Consider the following 6,548-nt stretch of genomic DNA (forward strand, 5'->3'; position numbering starts at 1 on the left):
TCTGCTGATCCACCCTGTTCTGTGTGTAACAGGGGACGGTGCCACAACTCCCCTATCGGCCCTACTCTGTGAGTGACAGGGGGGAGCTCCTCAACCCCCTGATGGGCCCTGCTCTGTGCGTGACAGGGTATAGAGCCCCAACCCCCTTGATGGGCCCTGCTCTGTGCGTGACGGGGGTGGCGCTGCAACCTCCCCATCAACCCTGCCTTGAGTGTGACAGGGGGCGGTGCCCCAACCCCCCAATCGGCCCTACCCTGAGCATGACTGAGGGTGGCATCACAACCTCCCAATCCGCCCTGCTCTGTGCATGACAGGGGGCAGTGCCCCAACTCCCCAATTGGCCCTGCTCTGAGCCGGACCAGGGGCTGCACCTAGGGATTGGACCTGCCCTCTGCCACCCGGGAGCAGGCCTAAACCAGCAGGTCGTTATCTCCCGATGGGTCCCAGACTGCGAGAGGGCACAGGCTGGGCTGTGGGACCCCCTCTCCCCCCGAGTGCACAAATTTTTGTGCACCGGGCCTCTAGTAGTATATAAATGGAATTATATAGTAGTCAATCTTCTGAGATTGTCTTTTTTCCCCACTTAGCATACTATATGTAATCTTTTTGAGATGTATCCAAGTAGTTTCTTTCTTTTTATTGCTGAGTAGTATCCCATGAGATGACATACCATAGCTTAACTATTCACCCATTGAAGGATATTTGGGTTGTTTCCAATTTTAGGCAATTACAAATAAAGCTACAGTAAACATTCTTGTAAATGTAGACATACATTTCTATTTCTCTGGATAAATACCCAGGAGTGTGATTGCTGGTCATGTGGTTAGCTGCCTCCTGCACACCCCACACTGGGCATTGAGCTCACAATCTGGGCATGTGTCCTGACAGGTAATTGAACCATGACCTCCTGGTTCATAGGTTGATGCTCAACTACTGAGCCACACCGGTCAGGCAAGCTATCTTTTTTTTTTTTTTTTTGAATGCTTATATTTGCCAGGTCTTCTTATAAATACTTCACATGCATAAACTCATTTAATCCTTACAGAATCCAATGAGATGATAATATTTGGCCCATTTTATAGATGAGAAAACTGAGTGCAGAGTCATTAAGTAACTTTAAGAGACAGATTTGGAGCTCTGGCCCATACCATAGCCACTATGGTGTATTGCCTCTCTTAAGTGAACAGATTTCTCTCTCCTCACAGAATTGTTTTTATTGGACTCTGCATTGGCATTTTGCCATCAATCTACATTGAGAGACATGAAAAGAAACAGCTCTATGAAACTTATTATTGCATTTACTGTAGGCAAGTTGATGAGGATTTGGTTGACTATGTCACATGGTGTCCTCTTTAGGAGGACAGATGGGAAAAATGTCTCTCAGATCTCAGTACCAGGAATAGATATATTTCTCCTGAATAAGTGGTTTGTTTTTATCTCTTGGACATTGTGAAACTATATAAATGATTACATTTTCCACTTTGTGCTGGCTGCTAAAAAGCTCAGAACCAAATTGTCAGCCTATCTTTAGCAATGATGTGTACCGCCTCTAATATTACTTCTGACTTCATTTTTGTTTACCCTAATTTTCCTTTCTCCCTCATTTCCTCTCTAACTCGCTTTTTTTTTTTACTTTAGTCTTTTTTTCAAAATGAAAAATACACAAGCTCTTTGTATAAAAAGTCAAATAGAAAGCTTTTAACATCAACAACAAAACAAAATGGCAGTCCCTTTGCCCACTCCTCCCACCTCTGATTTCTTCTCTACAAAGCCAAATAGGTTCATATCTTTTAGCTGTTTATTCTGGGGCTTCTACTTGGTTTTTTGTTTTGTTTGTTTTTCCCCCTTGACTTTTCAGTTTACGTATTACCTCTTGATTTCCTCAAATGGGGAAAAGATTTCATTTTTTTATACCACACTCTACATACCCTTCACCTATATCTATCCTTCCATTTTTAAGATCTTACAATTTTGGTTAAACCTGTTTTCAGTGTTTGCATTGTTGTGCCTATGGACATATTGTTCCTAGATGAGCTGCTTCCTGTTCCCTTTGCATCGTATACAATCATTTTGTTTTCCCCTAGGTTAATAATTGTCTCTTTTAAACCTCAGTTTCCATACTGCAATCATTAATTTCAGCCAAGTCCTCTGACAGAATTATAAATCTCTCTATCCAATTTGTTTGTTTTCTCATAGACATCTCTTCTGACGCCACCCTGAGCCTTTCATTGTCCAGCCCCCGTCTGCACCGGCTGCTTGCTAGGCCCATGGTCGAGCTGTCATCCTGATGCTTCCCTTTTTAAATTATTTTGAGCATTTCTTCTGCGTCTCTTTTTTGTTGGATCTTCTGTTTCCTAAACTTCATATTTTCCTCTTGATTTATTTACTCATTTGGTTTAATGGAGGTTATCCTGCCATACTATCCTGAGAAAAAGCCCAGGAAAGGTAAAAACGTTTGAGACCGAGCATGAATGAAACGTCTTTATTTTTAACAGCAATTGGATGGTAGGGTATAGAATTCTAGGTTAGAAATAATTTTCCCTCAGAAATGTAAAGGCACTGCTTCTTTTCGTCCAGCTTCCCATGCTGCTACTGAGAAGTTTGACACTAATACCTCCTCTGGGACTCCAGGTTGGTTTGTTTGCTTTTTCCTCCCTGGAAGGTTTTGAGGTCCTCTTTTCTTCCTAATGTTCTGATATTTCATGATGATGCACCTTAGAATAGGGTCTTTTTTCATCCAGTGTGCAGAATGAACCTCAGCTGAAAACATTTCAATATGAACACACATTTCCTTCAGTTTTGAGAAATTATCATATACATTCCTATTTTAGTAATCCCCTCCCCTCCATTTTTTTTCTGCTCTTTATAGAACTCGTGATTCAGTCATTGGATCACTCAAATTGATCTTCTTTTCTTATCTTTCTTTTTTTTTTTCTTCTGTGATATGTTCTTAACTTTGCCTTTGAACTATTCTGTTGATTTTTTCCATTTCTTCTATTATATTTTTAAATTTTAAAGTTCTTTCTGGTTCTCTGATTTCCCCCTCTCTCCTGTCATTTTTGTTATGCTTTGTTTTTAAATGGCATCCTGTTCTTGTTTCATGGATGCAATCTTTTCTCTTACTTCTCTAGGATATTAATTATAGTGTTTGAAATTTATTTTCTATTTCCTACATTTTCATCTCCCTGTGAACTCTTTTTGTTTGTACTTCACATTCATGACTTTTCATAAATAGCTGTCTATTCATATTCAAGAGCGAGGCGCTTGCCTGGCCGGTTTGGCTCAGTGGTTGAGCATCGACCTATCAACCAGGAAGTCATGGTTCAATTCCCTGTCAGGGCACATGCCCAGGTTGTGGGCTCAATCCCCAGTGTGGGGTGTGCAGGAGGCAGCCAATCAATGATTCTCTCTCATCATTGATGTTTCTCTCTCCCTCCTCTGAAATCAATAAAAAATTTTTAAAAAATGAGCGAGGCACTTGAACCCCCTGTAAATGGGCAAAGCTTATTGACTGTTGTGCTTCACAGTAATGCCATATTTCTTTTGGGGATAGGGACCTCCAAATGTCATTATTTGAAAATCTTTTCTCTTAAGCTGGTAAGTCAATCAGATAAATTCTTTTGTGGGGGCGTTTATAAACCTGACTTCTAGCCTTCTGGGAGTTTTTTTAAAGGAAAGGGGCTGGAAGCTGGGGGTGAGGGTAGTTCATCATTCCTTATAGAGACTTCCATATAAACCTCCCCGCCCCCCTATCTTCAGCTCTGCCTGGTGCACCATGCCCAGATCCTTTGACCCAGCTTCTCAAGAGAATAAACTTCCTGGCCTTGTCTAGGGTGGTGGAAGGGTAGTCACATGGCTGTGCTACATTGGGAAGAAGATCTGGGGATCTAACTAGTCATTAAAAAGACTTTCAAACAATCTTTTCTTTCCATCCATACCTCTTACTCCCTTCTTCAGGGGGCGTCTGGTGCCTCTAATTTCAGAGTTTTCCAGGGTTCTGGGGTATGATTTATCTTCCTTCTTTCAGCCTTCTTTGATTTGTCCCAATATGAGCAAGCCTGAATCCTGATTCAGGAGCAAAACAAGAGTTTGAAGTCCAAGTCAGAGAAATGGTGCCTATGGTCAGATACAAAAGATGAGCAAAAACCAAGAAAGGCTTCTACAACTGAAAGAGTAATCATATTAAAGTCTCAGTCTTTGCCGTCCTTGTCTACATATTTCTCCATGTGAAATTACTACACTTTGAGAATATGTGCTGAAGAGGAGTAGTAGTTTCCTCTGCTGACCCCAAGCTATGCCCTGAGGGAGCAGCGAGGCTACCTGGAGGTTATAGAAAGGTTGAGATGTGTGTTCAGGCTTCAGGACTAAGGTCAACAACAATGTGAGGATGGAGAAGGTCCAGTTTTATGTGGGTCTTGATTTAGAAATGCACAAGAGGGGCCGATGTCTTAAAGGGCACTGGGGAGGGGGATGGATTGTGGTTTCCAGCCTCCCTGTCCAGCTGGCTTTTGAAGACTGGCTGGTCGATAGAAATCTACTGGTTAGGGACATTTCACTTTACTACACTAAATATAGTGGGCCTTTACAAAACTTGGAGGCCTTTTTACACAAAGAGAATGCTGTTAATATGCTCTCCATCCAAGGGCATGAGCTCTGGGTTGTTGTTCCAGTGGGATGTGCTGCAAGACTCAGCCAGACCAGCAATCTGCTGCCAACTTTGGCCCCTAGGGAGATTTCAAAAAGGAATGGTTGTGTCCCTAATATCACATTTAATAACCTTAAATAACGGTAGGTATAGCTTAGCTTCATTTAAGAGATGACTCAGAGTTGGTACATAAGAAATTTACTGAAGAAAAGAAGGAAGGAAGGAAGGAAGGAAGGAAGGAAGGAAGGAAGGAAGGAAGGAAGGAAGGAAGAGAGGCAGGCAGGCAGTCAGGAAAGGAGGAAGGAAAGAATTTTAATTCCCATTTATAGCTTTGTCATCCAGAAATTTTAGTGTAATACAACAACAACAATAATAAAATTAAAAGTGTAATACAGAGATTTAATATGAAAAGGTGTTGAAATCCTAGCAGACAGAGGAACTTGAAGATCCAGTGGAGTCAGGAAGTGACTTCACTCTCTGATCGTGAAAGAAAAGCAATGGGGGCAAAGGAAAGAAACAGAGAAACAAGATGGTGACTGCTAGCCAGAGGAATTTCAGTTCCCCTCCTCCCGGTGACGGTGATGCTGAAGAGATTCCCACAACTCTCTCAGCATCTGGAACTTATTTGACTATGGGTGGAGGAAGGCAAGTGACAGCTGGTGGGACCAGTGGCTTTCTGGAAGGGTGGGATAGAAAAGCTCAGGGCATGACAGCTAGAGAGCTGAAGAAGAAAGGAAATGATCATCAGACAGAAAGGCAAAACTGAAGGGCCTTCCGGTTGCTTCCGGTATCAGCACATGCAGTGGTGTCCCAAAAAAACCAAAGTCTCCAAAGGTGAAGAAACAGTGTCAATGCTACTGGTGAGGTCAATGAGTTTTCCAGGCATAGATGACCCAGGGATTCTTAGCCTCTTCAAAGCCTTGTGTGCTAGACAGTATATTCTGTTTGGGAAAAAAAAACAACACACCCACAAAATACAACCTAATGTAACTGTCATAGTCCCACAGAAACCAACACTGAGATGGATATTTGCATACAGGAAGTTTACTGGGGAGTGCCCAGGGATTCGATACCAGAACAGGAGTGAAGGAAGTAGGATCAAATAGAAAGAGGAATTGAACTGCAATGTCGCCATAGCAAAGGTCTCTCAGCCAATACTGTGAGGAAAGAGGACTGAGAGCAAAGAGGGCTGGGCCTTTATACCTGGGCAAGGACTAGTCATTAGATGTAGGCTGTCTATCAGCTCTGGCAAAGCGACTTTCTTCAGCTGAGGACAGTATCAGAAGAGAGACTTGCCTGAGAGCTATCAGCTGCCATTATTTCTAGCAGCAGGGGAATGATTGCCTCAATCCAGAATGGAGGATCTGAGTGGCACACCGTGGCACCTATTACAGCCTACCCTTTGTACTGGATCCAGTCACTTTTCATAGTAAGTATTAGGAACAGCTCCTCTCAGATCCTGGTTGGTCTCTCTCTTTTCCTGGGGAAACAGTGAGACAAACGGCAGTCCCTGGTACTGCTCCTAGTTTGAGGGTTGCAACTAATACTCATTGTCTCACTGTTTTTAACCCTATTTTTGTTTCCCTCACCCATGGTTCTGTTGTCTAGATGACTTATCTGGTGGGCCTCTGATACCATGGCCTTCTCAGGCTGTGGCTGCTCCATTTACTGTCAAAACTGGGCAAAGAACTACCCAATTACCAGCACTTCTAAACCCACAAAATCCAGAGTTGCTGGGACAAGAAGCATAAATACCACAAGTGGGTCACTGTGAGTGATGGTAAGCAGAGCTCAGGGTCACTCCTACTTCCTTCCTTCCGTTGGATTCCAGAATCATGTATTATACCTTTTGAGAACACAGGTTCATATAATAATTATTAACTTCTGGTGTATCCTGCAACTT

The sequence above is a fragment of the Myotis davidii genome, unplaced genomic scaffold, assembly GCF_000327345.1.
Source record: "Myotis davidii unplaced genomic scaffold, ASM32734v1 scaffold946, whole genome shotgun sequence".
In the NCBI taxonomy this organism is placed as follows: domain Eukaryota; kingdom Metazoa; phylum Chordata; class Mammalia; order Chiroptera; family Vespertilionidae; genus Myotis; species Myotis davidii.